The sequence below is a fragment of the Gadus morhua genome, chromosome 2 (genome assembly GCF_902167405.1).
Source record: "Gadus morhua chromosome 2, gadMor3.0, whole genome shotgun sequence".
NCBI classification, from domain to species: domain Eukaryota; kingdom Metazoa; phylum Chordata; class Actinopteri; order Gadiformes; family Gadidae; genus Gadus; species Gadus morhua.
The window spans coordinates 20,004,813-20,016,874 of NC_044049.1; the positions used below are offsets into that span (position 1 = coordinate 20,004,813).

At 43.7% G+C, this 12,062-nt stretch overlaps 10 non-coding genes across 10 annotated transcripts; all 10 read right to left on the reverse strand.

Moving 5' to 3' along the window:
- Nucleotides 1-949: 949 nt before the first annotated feature.
- On the reverse strand, nucleotides 950-1,032 carry trnal-cag (transfer RNA leucine (anticodon CAG)). Its single transcript has one exon. It is a non-coding gene; the product is annotated as a tRNA-Leu (tRNA).
- A 1,143-nt stretch (nucleotides 1,033-2,175) lies between these two features.
- trnal-cag (transfer RNA leucine (anticodon CAG)) lies at nucleotides 2,176-2,258 on the reverse strand. Its single transcript has one exon. It is a non-coding gene; the product is annotated as a tRNA-Leu (tRNA).
- A 345-nt stretch (nucleotides 2,259-2,603) lies between these two features.
- Nucleotides 2,604-2,686, reverse strand: trnal-cag (transfer RNA leucine (anticodon CAG)). The gene has a single exon. It is a non-coding gene; the product is annotated as a tRNA-Leu (tRNA).
- A 1,447-nt stretch (nucleotides 2,687-4,133) lies between these two features.
- Nucleotides 4,134-4,216, reverse strand: trnal-cag (transfer RNA leucine (anticodon CAG)). Its single transcript has one exon. It is a non-coding gene; the product is annotated as a tRNA-Leu (tRNA).
- A 1,438-nt stretch (nucleotides 4,217-5,654) lies between these two features.
- trnal-cag (transfer RNA leucine (anticodon CAG)) lies at nucleotides 5,655-5,737 on the reverse strand. The gene has a single exon. It is a non-coding gene; the product is annotated as a tRNA-Leu (tRNA).
- Nucleotides 5,738-6,360: 623 nt separating this feature from the next.
- trnal-cag (transfer RNA leucine (anticodon CAG)) lies at nucleotides 6,361-6,443 on the reverse strand. Its single transcript has one exon. It is a non-coding gene; the product is annotated as a tRNA-Leu (tRNA).
- A 715-nt stretch (nucleotides 6,444-7,158) lies between these two features.
- trnal-cag (transfer RNA leucine (anticodon CAG)) lies at nucleotides 7,159-7,241 on the reverse strand. The gene has a single exon. It is a non-coding gene; the product is annotated as a tRNA-Leu (tRNA).
- Nucleotides 7,242-7,586: 345 nt separating this feature from the next.
- On the reverse strand, nucleotides 7,587-7,669 carry trnal-cag (transfer RNA leucine (anticodon CAG)). The gene has a single exon. It is a non-coding gene; the product is annotated as a tRNA-Leu (tRNA).
- A 2,968-nt stretch (nucleotides 7,670-10,637) lies between these two features.
- On the reverse strand, nucleotides 10,638-10,720 carry trnal-cag (transfer RNA leucine (anticodon CAG)). Its single transcript has one exon. It is a non-coding gene; the product is annotated as a tRNA-Leu (tRNA).
- A 623-nt stretch (nucleotides 10,721-11,343) lies between these two features.
- Nucleotides 11,344-11,426, reverse strand: trnal-cag (transfer RNA leucine (anticodon CAG)). Its single transcript has one exon. It is a non-coding gene; the product is annotated as a tRNA-Leu (tRNA).
- Between the last annotated feature and the right edge of the window lie 636 nt (nucleotides 11,427-12,062).

Sequence of the window (12,062 nt, forward strand, 5' to 3'; positions counted from 1 at the left end):
GAGACAGAAAGACACCCCTCTCATTTCCCCTTTCTACTACCCCAAAGTAGCCAGCCAGTCACTTTGAGTTTAAACCTCCTTACCTTTTCCAAATGTTCTCCGTATTACAAAGTTTGAACAGATAATCACAATCAACGAAATCCAAATGTAATGTCAGAAGTGGCATTCGAACCCACGCCACCAGAGGAGACTGCGACCTGAACGCAGCGCCTTAGACCGCTCGGCCATCCTGACGTATTTTATTAGACCCTTCGAATCAATCAACACATAACGCCATCATGGTTACTGCTTTCGTATGTTCAAATGTCTGTAAAACAAGGACCGATAATAAACCCCAGCTACCATGCACTGTAACCCTACCATAGTTACATGGATTACACTACTTACATAAACTAATGCCCCGACACGGACGTGCAAACACACAGATTGAGACAGAAAGACACCCCTCTCATTTTCCCTTTCTACTACCCCAAAGTAGCCAGCCAGTCACTTTGAATTTAAACCTCCTTAACTTTTCCAAATGTTCTCCATATTACAAAGTTTGAACAGATAATCACAATCAACGAAATCCAAATGTAATCTTAGAAGTGGGATTCGAACCCGAGCCTCCAGTGGAGACTGCGACCTGAACGCAGCGCCTTAGACCGCTCGGCCATCCGGACGAAATTCATCATACCCCTTCGAATCAATCAACACGAAACGAATTTAATTGAATGCGCTGTATGGTTAGCATAGTTGCATGGATTACACTACTTACGTAAACTAATGCACCGACACGGACGTGCAAACACACAGATTGAGACAGAAAAACACCCCTCTCATTTCCCCTTTCTACTACCCCAAAGTAGCCAGCCAGTCACTTTGAGTTTAAACCTCCTTACCTTTTCCAAATGTTCTCCATATTACAAAGTTTGAACAGATAATCACAATCAACGAAATCCAAATGTAATGTCAGAAGTGGGATTCGAACCCACGCCTCCAGAGGAGACTGCGACCTGAACGCAGCGCCTTAGACCGCTCGGCCATCCTGACGTATTTCAACAGACCCTTCGAATCAATGAAGACAAAACGCCATCATGGCTACTGTTCTCGTATGTTCAAATGTCCGTACAACAAGGACCGATAATAAACCCCAGCTACCATGCGCTGTAACGTTAGCATAGTTGCATGGATTACACTACTTACATAAACTAATGCACCGACACGGACGTGCAAACACACAGATTGAGACAGAAAGACACCCCTCTCATTTCCCCTTTCTACTACCCCAAAGTAGCCAGCCAGTCACTTTGAGTTTATACCTCCTTACTTTTTCCAAATGTTCTCCATATTACAAAGTTTGAACAGATAATCACAACCAACGAAATCCAAATGTAATGTCAGAAGTAGGATTCGAACCCACGCCTCCAGAGGAGACTGCGACCTGAACGCAGCGCCTTAGACCGCTCGGCCATCCTGACGTATTTCAACAAACCCTTCGAATCAATGAACACAAAACGCCATCATGGTTACTGTTCTCGTATGTTCAAATGTCCGTACAACAAGGACCGATAATAAACCCCAGCTACCATGCGCTGTAACCTTACCATAGTTGCATGGATTACACTACTTACATAAACTAATGCACCGACACGGACGTGCAAACACACAGATTGAGACAGAAAGACACCCCTCTCATTTCCCCTTTCTACTACCCCAAAGTAGCCAGCCAGTCACTTTGAGTTTAAACCTCCTTACCTTTTCCAAATGTTCTCCGTATTACAAAGTTTGAACAGATAATCACAATCAACGAAATCCAAATGTAATGTCAGAAGTGGCATTCGAACCCACGCCACCAGAGGAGACTGCGACCTGAACGCAGCGCCGTAGGCCGCTCGGCCATCCGGACGAAATTCATCATACCCCTTCGAATCAATCAACACGAAACGAATTTAATTGAATGCGCTGTAACGTTAGCATAGTTGCATGGATTACACTACTTACGTAAACTAATGCACCGACACGGACGTGCAAACACACAGATTGAGACAGAAAAACACCCCTCTCATTTCCCCTTTCTACTACCCCAAAGTAGCCAGCCAGTCACTTTGAGTTTAAACCTCCTTACCTTTTCCAAATGTTCTCCATATTACAAAGTTTGAACAGATAATCACAATCAACGAAATCCAAATGTAATGTCAGAAGTGGGATTCGAACCCACGCCTCCAGAGGAGACTGCGACCTGAACGCAGCGCCTTAGACCGCTCGGCCATCCTGACGTATTTCAACAGACCCTTCGAATCAATGAAGACAAAACGCCATCATGGTTACTATTCTCGTATGTTCAAATGTCCGTACAACAAGGACCGATATTAAACCCCAGCTACCATGCGCTGTAACGTTAGCATAGTTGCATGGATTACACCACTTACATAAACTAATGCACCGACACGGACGTGCAAACACACAGATTGAGACAGAAAGACACCCCTCTCATTTCCCCTTTCTACTACCCCAAAGTAGCCAGCCAGTCACTTTGAGTTTAAACCTCCTTACTTTTTCCAAATGTTCTCCATATTACAAAGTTTGAACAGATAATCACAATCAACGAACTCCAAATGTAATGTCAGAAGTGGGATTCGAACCCACGCCTCCAGATGAGACTGCGACCTGAACGCAGCGCCTTAGACCGCTCGGCCATCCTGACGTATTGCAACAGACCCTTCGAATCAATGAACCTAAAACGCCATCATGGTTACTGCTCTCGTATGTTCAAATGTCTGTAAAACAACGACCGATAATAAACCCCAGCTACCATGCACTGTAACCTTACCATAGTTGCATGGATTACACTACTTACATAAACTAATGCACCGAAATGGACGTGCACACAAAGAAACCTCCTTACCTTTTCCAAATGTTCTCCATATTACAAAGTTTGAACAGATAATCACAATCAACAAGATCATAATGTAGTGTCAGAAGTGGGATTCAAACCCACGCCTCCAGTGGAGACTGCGACCTGTACGCAGCGCCTTAGACCGCTCGGCCATCCTGACATATTGCATCAGACCCCTTTGAATCAATCAACACAAAACGCCATCATGGTTACTGCTCTCGTATGTTCAAATGTCTGTAAAACAAGGACCGATAATAAACCCCAGCTACCATGCGCTGTAACGTTACCATAGTTACATGGATTACACTACTTACATAAACTAATGCACGGACGTGCACACAAAGATTGAGACAGAAAGACACCCCTCTCATTACCCATTTCCATCAACCTTTTCCAAATGTTCACCATATTACAAAGTTTGAACAGATAATCACAATCAACGAAATCCAAATGTAATGTCAAAAATGAGATTCGAACCAACGCCTCCAGAATAGACTGCGACCTGAACGCAGCGCCTTAGACCGCTGGGCCATCCTGACATATTACCACAATACCCTTCGAATCAATGAACACAAATCGCCATCATGGTTACTGTTCTCGTATGTTCAAATGTCCGTACAACAAGGACCGATAATAAACCCCAGCTACCATGCGCTGTAACGTTAGCATAGTTGCATGGATTACACTACTTACATAAACTAATGCACCGACACGGACGTGCAAACACACAGATTGAGACAGAAAGACACCCCTCTCATTTCCCCTTTCTACTACCCCAAAGTAGCCAGCCAGTCACTTTGAATTTAAACCTCCTTAACTTTTCCAAATGTTCTCCATATTACAATGTTTGAACAGATAATCACAATCAACGAAATCCAAATGTAATGTTAGAAGTGGGATTCGAACCCGAGCCTCCAGTGGAGACTGCGACCTGAACGCAGCGCCTAAGACCGCTCGGCCATCCGGACGAAATTCATCATACCCCTTCGAATCAATCAACACGAAACGAATTTAATTGAATGCGCTGTAACGTTAGCATAGTTGCATGGATTACACTACTTACGTAAACTAATGCACCGACACGGACGTGCAAACACACAGATTGAGACAGAAAGACACCCCTCTCATTTCCCCTATCTACTACCCCAAAGTAGCCAGCCAGTCACTTTGAGTTTAAACCTCCTTACCTTTTCCAAATGTTCTCCATATTACAAAGTTTGAACAGATAATCACAATCAACAAAATCCAAATGTAATGTCAGAAGTGGGATTCGAACCCACGCCTCCAGAGGAGACTGCGACCTGAACGCAGCGCCTTAGACCGCTCGGCCATCCTGACGTATTTCAACAGACCCTTCGAATCAATTAAGACAAAACGCCATCATGGTTACTGTTCTCGTATGTTCAAATGTCCGTACAACAAGGACCGATAATAAACCCCAGCTACCATGCGCTGTAACGTTAGCATAGTTGCATGGATTACACTACTTACATAAACTAATGCACCGACACGGACGTGCAAACACACAGATTGAGACAGAAAGACACCCCTCTCATTTCCCCTTTCTACCACCCCAAAGTAGCCACCCAGTCACTTTGAGTTTAAACCTCCTTACCTTTTCCAAATGTTCTCCATATTACAAAGTTTGAACAGATAATCAAAATCAACGAAATCCAAATGTAATGTCAGAAGTGGGATTCGAACCCACGCCTCCAGAGGAGACTGCGACCTAAACGCAGCGCCTTAGACCGCTCGGCGAATTTAATTTAATGAGCTGTAACGTTACCATAGTTACATGGATTACACTACTTACATAAACTAATGCACAGACACGGACGTGCACACAAAGATTGAGACAGAAAGACACCCCTCTCATTACCCATTTCCACTACCCCACCGTAGCCAGCCAGTCACTTTGAGTTTAAATCTCCTTACCTTTCCAAATGTTCTCCATATTACAAAGTTTGAACAGATAATCACAATCAACAAGATCATAATGTAGTGTCAGAAGTGGGGTTCAAACCCACGCCTCCAGTGGAGACTGCGACCTGAACGCAGCGCCTTAGACCGCTCGTCCATCCTGACAAATTTCATCAGACCCCTTTGAATCAATCAACACAAAACGCCATCATGGTTACTGCTCTCGTATGTTCAAATGTCTGTAAAACAAGGACCGATAATAAACCCCAGCTACCATGCGCTGTAACGTTACCATAGTTACATGGATTGCACTACTTACATAAACTAATGCACCGACATGGACGTGCACACAATGAAACCTCCTTACCTTTTCCAAATGTTCTCCATATTACAAAGTTTGAACAGAAAATCACAATCAACGAAATCCAAATGTAATGTCAGAAGGGGGATTCGAACCCATGCCTCCAGAGGAGACTGCGACCTGAACGCAGCGCCTTAGACCGCTCGGCCATCCTGACATATTACACCAATACCCTTCGAATCAATTAACACAAATCGCCATCATGGTTACTGTTCTCTTATGTTCAAATGTCCGTACAACAAGGACCGATAATAAACCCCAGCTACCATGCGCTGTAACGTTAGCATAGTTGCATGGATTACACTACTTACATAAACTAATGCACCGACACGGACGTGCAAACACACAGATTGAGACAGCCCTCTTATTTCCCCTTTCTACTACCCCAAATTAGCCAGCCAGTCACTTTGAGTTTAAACCTCCTTACCTTTTCCAAATGTTCTCCATATTACAAAGTTTGAACAGATGATCACAATCAACAAAATCCAAATGTAATGTCAGAAGTGGGATTCGAACCCACGCCTCCAGAGGAGACTGCGACCTGAACGCAGCGCCTTAGACCGCTCGGCCATCCTGACGTATTTCAACAGACCCTTTGAATCAATGAACACAAAACGCCATCATGGTTACTGTTCTCGTATGTTCAAATGTCCGTACAACAAGGACCGATAATAAACCCCAGCTACTATGCGCTGTAACCTTACCATAGTTGCATGGATTACTCTACTTACATAAACTAATGCACCGAAATGGACGTGCACACAAAGAAACCTCCTTACCTTTTCCAAATGTTCTCCATATTACAAAGTTTGAACAGATAATAACAATCTACGAAATCCAAATGTAATATCAGAAGTGGGATTCGAACCCACGCCTCCGGAGGAGACTGCGACCTACGAGAACCTTACTGTTCTCGTATGTTCAAATGTCCGTACAACAAGGACCGATAATAAACCCCAGCTACCATGCGCTGTAACGTTAGCATAGTTGCATGGATTACACTACTTACATAAACTAATGCACCGACACGGACGTGCAAACCCACAGATTGAGACAGAAAGACACCCCTCTCATTTCCCCTTTCTACTACCCCAAAGTAGCCAGCCAGTCACTTTGTGTTTAAACCTCCTTACTTTTTCCAAATGTTCTCCATATTACAAAGTTTGAACCGATAATCAAAATCAACGAAATCCAAATGTAATGTCAGAAGTGGGATTCGAACCCACGCCTCCAGAGGAGACTGCGACCTGAACGCAGCGCCTTAGACCGCTCGGCCATCCTGACGTATTTCAACAGACCCTTCGAATCAATGAACACAAAACGCCATCATGGTTACTGTTCTCGTATGTTCAAATGTCCGTACAACAAGGACCGATAATAAACCCCAGCTACCATGCGCTGTAACCTTACCATAGTTGCATGGATTACACTACTTACATAAACTAATGCACCGACACGGACGTGCAAACACACAGATTGAGACAGAAAGACACCCCTCTCATTTCCCCTTTCTACTACCCCAAAGTAGCCAGCCAGTCACTTTGAGTTTAAACCTCCTTACCTTTTCCAAATGTTCTCCGTATTACAAAGTTTGAACAGATAATCACAATCAACGAAATCCAAATGTAATGTCAGAAGTGGCATTCGAACCCACGCCACCAGAGGAGACTGCGACCTGAACGCAGCGCCGTAGACCGCTCGGCCATCCGGACGAAATTCATCATACCCCTTCGAATCAATCAACACGAAACGAATTTAATTGAATGCGCTGTAACGTTAGCATCGTTGCATGGATTACACTACTTACGTAAACTAATGCACCGACACGGACGTGCAAACACACAGATTGAGACAGAAAAACACCCCTCTCATTTCCCCTTTCTACTACCCCAAAGTAGCCAGCCAGTCACTTTGAGTTTAAACCTCCTTACCTTTTCCAAATGTTCTCCATATTACAAAGTTTGAACAGATAATCACAATCAACGAAATCCAAATGTAATGTCAGAAGTGGGATTCGAACCCACGCTTCCAGAGGAGACTGCGACCTGAACGCAGCGCCTTAGACCGCTCGGCCATCCTGACGTATTTCAACAGACCCTTCGAATCAATGAAGACAAAACGCCATCATGGTTACTATTCTCGTATGTTCAAATGTCCGTACAACAAGGACCGATATTAAACCCCAGCTACCATGCGCTGTAACGTTAGCATAGTTGCATGGATTACACCACTTACATAAACTAATGCACCGACACGGACGTGCAAACACACAGATTGAGACAGAAAGACACCCCTCTCATTTCCCCTTTCTACTACCCCAAAGTAGCCAGCCAGTCACTTTGAGTTTAAACCTCCTTACTTTTTCCAAATGTTCTCCATATTACAAAGTTTGAACAGATAATCACAATCAACGAAATCCAAATGTAATGTCAGAAGTGGGATTCGAACCCACGCCTCCAGATGAGACTGCGACCTGAACGCAGCGCCTTAGACCGCTCGGCCATCCTGACGTATTGCAACAGACCCTTCGAATCAATGAACCTAAAACGCCATCATGGTTACTGCTCTCGTATGTTCAAATGTCTGTAAAACAACGACCGATAATAAACCCCAGCTACCATGCACTGTAACCTTACCATAGTTGCATGGATTACACTACTTACATAAACTAATGCACCGAAATGGACGTGCACACAAAGAAACCTCCTTACCTTTTCCAAATGTTCTCCATATTACAAAGTTTGAACAGATAATCACAATCAACAAGATCATAATGTAGTGTCAGAAGTGGGATTCAAACCCACGCCTCCAGTGGAGACTGCGACCTGTACGCAGCGCCTTAGACCGCTCGGCCATCCTGACATTTTGCATCAGACCCCTTTGAATCAATCAACACAAAACGCCATCATGGTTACTGCTCTCGTATGTTCAAATGTCTGTAAAACAAGGACCGATAATAAACCCCAGCTACCATGCGCTGTAACGTTACCATAGTTACATGGATTACACTACTTACATAAACTAATGCACGGACGTGCACACAAAGATTGAGACAGAAAGACACCCCTCTCATTACCCATTTCCATCAACCTTTTCCAAATGTTCACCATAATACAAAGTTTGAACAGATAATCACAATCAACGAAATCCAAATGTAATGTCAAAAATGAGATTCGAACCAACGCCTCCAGAATAGACTGCGACCTGAACGCAGCGCCTTAGACCGCTGGGCCATCCTGACATATTACCACAATACCCTTCGAATCAATGAACACAAATCGCCATCATGGTTACTGTTCTCGTATGTTCAAATGTCCGTACAACAAGGACCGATAATAAACCCCAGCTACCATGCGCTGTAACGTTAGCATAGTTGCATGGATTACACTACTTACATAAACTAATGCACCGACACGGACGTGCAAACACACAGATTGAGACAGAAAGACACCCCTCTCATTTCCCCTTTCTACTACCCCAAAGTAGCCAGCCAGTCACTTTGAATTTAAACCTCCTTAACTTTTCCAAATGTTCTCCATATTACAATGTTTGAACAGATAATCACAATCAACGAAATCCAAATGTAATGTTAGAAGTGGGATTCGAACCCGAGCCTCCAGTGGAGACTGCGACCTGAACGCAGCGCCTAAGACCGCTCGGCCATCCGGACGAAATTCATCATACCCCTTCGAATCAATCAACACGAAACGAATTTAATTGAATGCGCTGTAACGTTAGCATAGTTGCATGGATTACACTACTTACGTAAACTAATGCACCGACACGGACGTGCAAACACACAGATTGAGACAGAAAGACACCCCTCTCATTTCCCCTTTCTACTACCCCAAAGTAGCCAGCCAGTCACTTTGAGTTTAAACCTCCTTACCTTTTCCAAATGTTCTCCATATTACAAAGTTTGAACAGATAATCACAATCAACAAAATCCAAATGTAATGTCAGAAGTGGGATTCGAACCCACGCCTCCAGAGGAGAATGCGACCTGAACGCAGCGCCTTAGACCGCTCGACCATCCTGACGTATTTCAACAGACCCTTCGAATCAATTAAGACAAAACGCCATCATGGTTACTGTTCTCGTATGTTCAAATGTCCGTACAACAAGGACCGATAATAAACCCCAGCTACCATGCGCTGTAACGTTAGCATAGTTGCATGGATTACACTACTTACATAAACTAATGCACCGACACGGACGTGCAAACACACAGATTGAGACAGAAAGACACCCCTCTCATTTCCCCTTTCTACCACCCCAAAGTAGCCACCCAGTCACTTTGAGTTTAAACCTCCTTACCTTTTCCAAATGTTCTCCATATTACAAAGTTTGAACAGATAATCAAAATCAACGAAATCCAAATGTAATGTCAGAAGTGGGATTCGAACCCACGCCTCCAGAGGAGACTGCGACCTAAACGCAGCGCCTTAGACCGCTCGGCGAATTTAATTTAATGAGCTGTAACGTTACCATAGTTACATGGATTACACTACTTACATAAACTAATGCACAGACACGGACGTGCACACAAAGATTGAGACAGAAAGACACCCCTCTCATTACCCATTTCCACTACCCCACCGTAGCCAGCCAGTCACTTTGAGTTTAAATCTCCTTACCTTTCCAAATGTTCTCCATATTACAAAGTTTGAACAGATAATCACAATCAACAAGATCATAATGTAGTGTCAGAAGTGGGGTTCAAACCCACGCCTCCAGTGGAGACTGCGACCTGAACGCAGCGCCTTAGACCGCTCGTCCATCCTGACAAATTTCATCAGACCCCTTTGAATCAATCAACACAAAACACCATCATGGTTACTGCTCTCGTATGTTCAAATGTCTGTAAAACAAGGACCGATAATAAACCCCAGCTACCATGCGCTGTAACGTTACCATAGTTACATGGATTGCACTACTTACATAAACTAATGCACCGACATGGACGTGCACACAATGAAACCTCCTTACCTTTTCCAAATGTTCTCCATATTACAAAGTTTGAACAGAAAATCACAATCAACGAAATCCAAATGTAATGTCAGAAGGGGGATTCGAACCCATGCCTCCAGAGGAGACTGCGACCTGAACGCAGCGCCTTAGACCGCTCGGCCATCCTGACATATTACACCAATACCCTTCGAATCAATTAACACAAATCGCCATCATGGTTACTGTTCTCTTATGTTCAAATGTCCGTACAACAAGGACCGATAATAAACCCCAGCTACCATGCGCTGTAACGTTAGCATAGTTGCATGGATTACACTACTTACATAAACTAATGCACCGACACGGACGTGCAAACACACAGATTGAGACAGCCCTCTTATTTCCCCTTTCTACTACCCCAAATTAGCCAGCCAGTCACTTTGAGTTTAAACCTCCTTACCTTTTCCAAATGTTCTCCATATTACAAAGTTTGAACAGATGATCACAATCAACAAAATCCAAATGTAATGTCAGAAGTGGGATTCGAACCCACGCCTCCAGAGGAGACTGCGACCTGAACGCAGCGCCTTAGACCGCTCGGCCATCCTGACGTATTTCAACAGACCCTTTGAATCAATGAACACAAAACGCCATCATGGTTACTGTTCTCGTATGTTCAAATGTCCGTACAACAAGGACCGATAATAAACCCCAGCTACTATGCGCTGTAACCTTACCATAGTTGCATGGATTACTCTACTTACATAAACTAATACACCGAAATGGACGTGCACACAAAGAAACCTCCTTACCTTTTCCAAATGTTCTCCATATTACAAAGTTTGAACAGATAATAACAATCTACGAAATCCAAATGTAATATCAGAAGTGGGATTCGAACCCACGCCTCCGGAGGAGACTGCGACCTACGAGAACCTTACTGTTCTCGTATGTTCAAATGTCCGTACAACAAGGACCGATAATAAACCCCAGCTACCATGCGCTGTAACGTTAGCATAGTTGCATGGATTACACTACTTACATAAACTAATGCACCGACACGGACGTGCAAACCCACAGATTGAGACAGAAAGACACCCCTCTCATTTCCCCTTTCTACTACCCCAAAGTAGCCAGCCAGTCACTTTGTGTTTAAACCTCCTTACTTTTTCCAAATGTTCTCCATATTACAAAGTTTGAACCGATAATCAAAATCAACGAAATCCAAATGTAATGTCAGAAGTGGGATTCGAACCCACGCCTCCAGAGGAGACTGCGACCTGAACGCAGCGCCTTAGACCGCTCGGCCATCCTGACGTATTTCAACAGACCCTTCGAATCAATGAACACAAAACGCCATCATGGTTACTGTTCTCGTATGTTCAAATGTCCGTACAACAAGGACCGATAATAAACCCCAGCTACTATGCGCTGTAACCTTACCATAGTTGCATGGATTACTCTACTTACATAAAGTAATGCACCGAAATGGACGTGCACACAAAGAAACCTCCTTACCTTTTCCAAATGTTCTCCATATTACAAAGTTTGAACAGATAATAACAATCAACGAAATCCAAATGTAATATCAGAAGTGGGATTCGAACCCACGCCTCCAGAGGAGACTACGACGAAATCCATCATACCCCTTCGAATCAATCAACACGAAACGAATTTAATTTAATGCGCTGTAACGTTAGCATAGTTGCATGGATTACACTACTTACGTAAACTAATGCACCGACACGGACGTGCAAACACACAGATTGAAACAGAAAAACACCCCTCTCATTTCCCCTTTCTACTACCCCAAAGTAGCCAGCCAGTCACTTTGAGTTTAAACCTCCTTACCTTTTCCAAATGTTCTCCATATTACAAAGTTTGAACAGATAATCACAATCAACGAAATCCAAATGTAATGTCAGAAGTGGGATTCGAACCCACGCCTCCAGT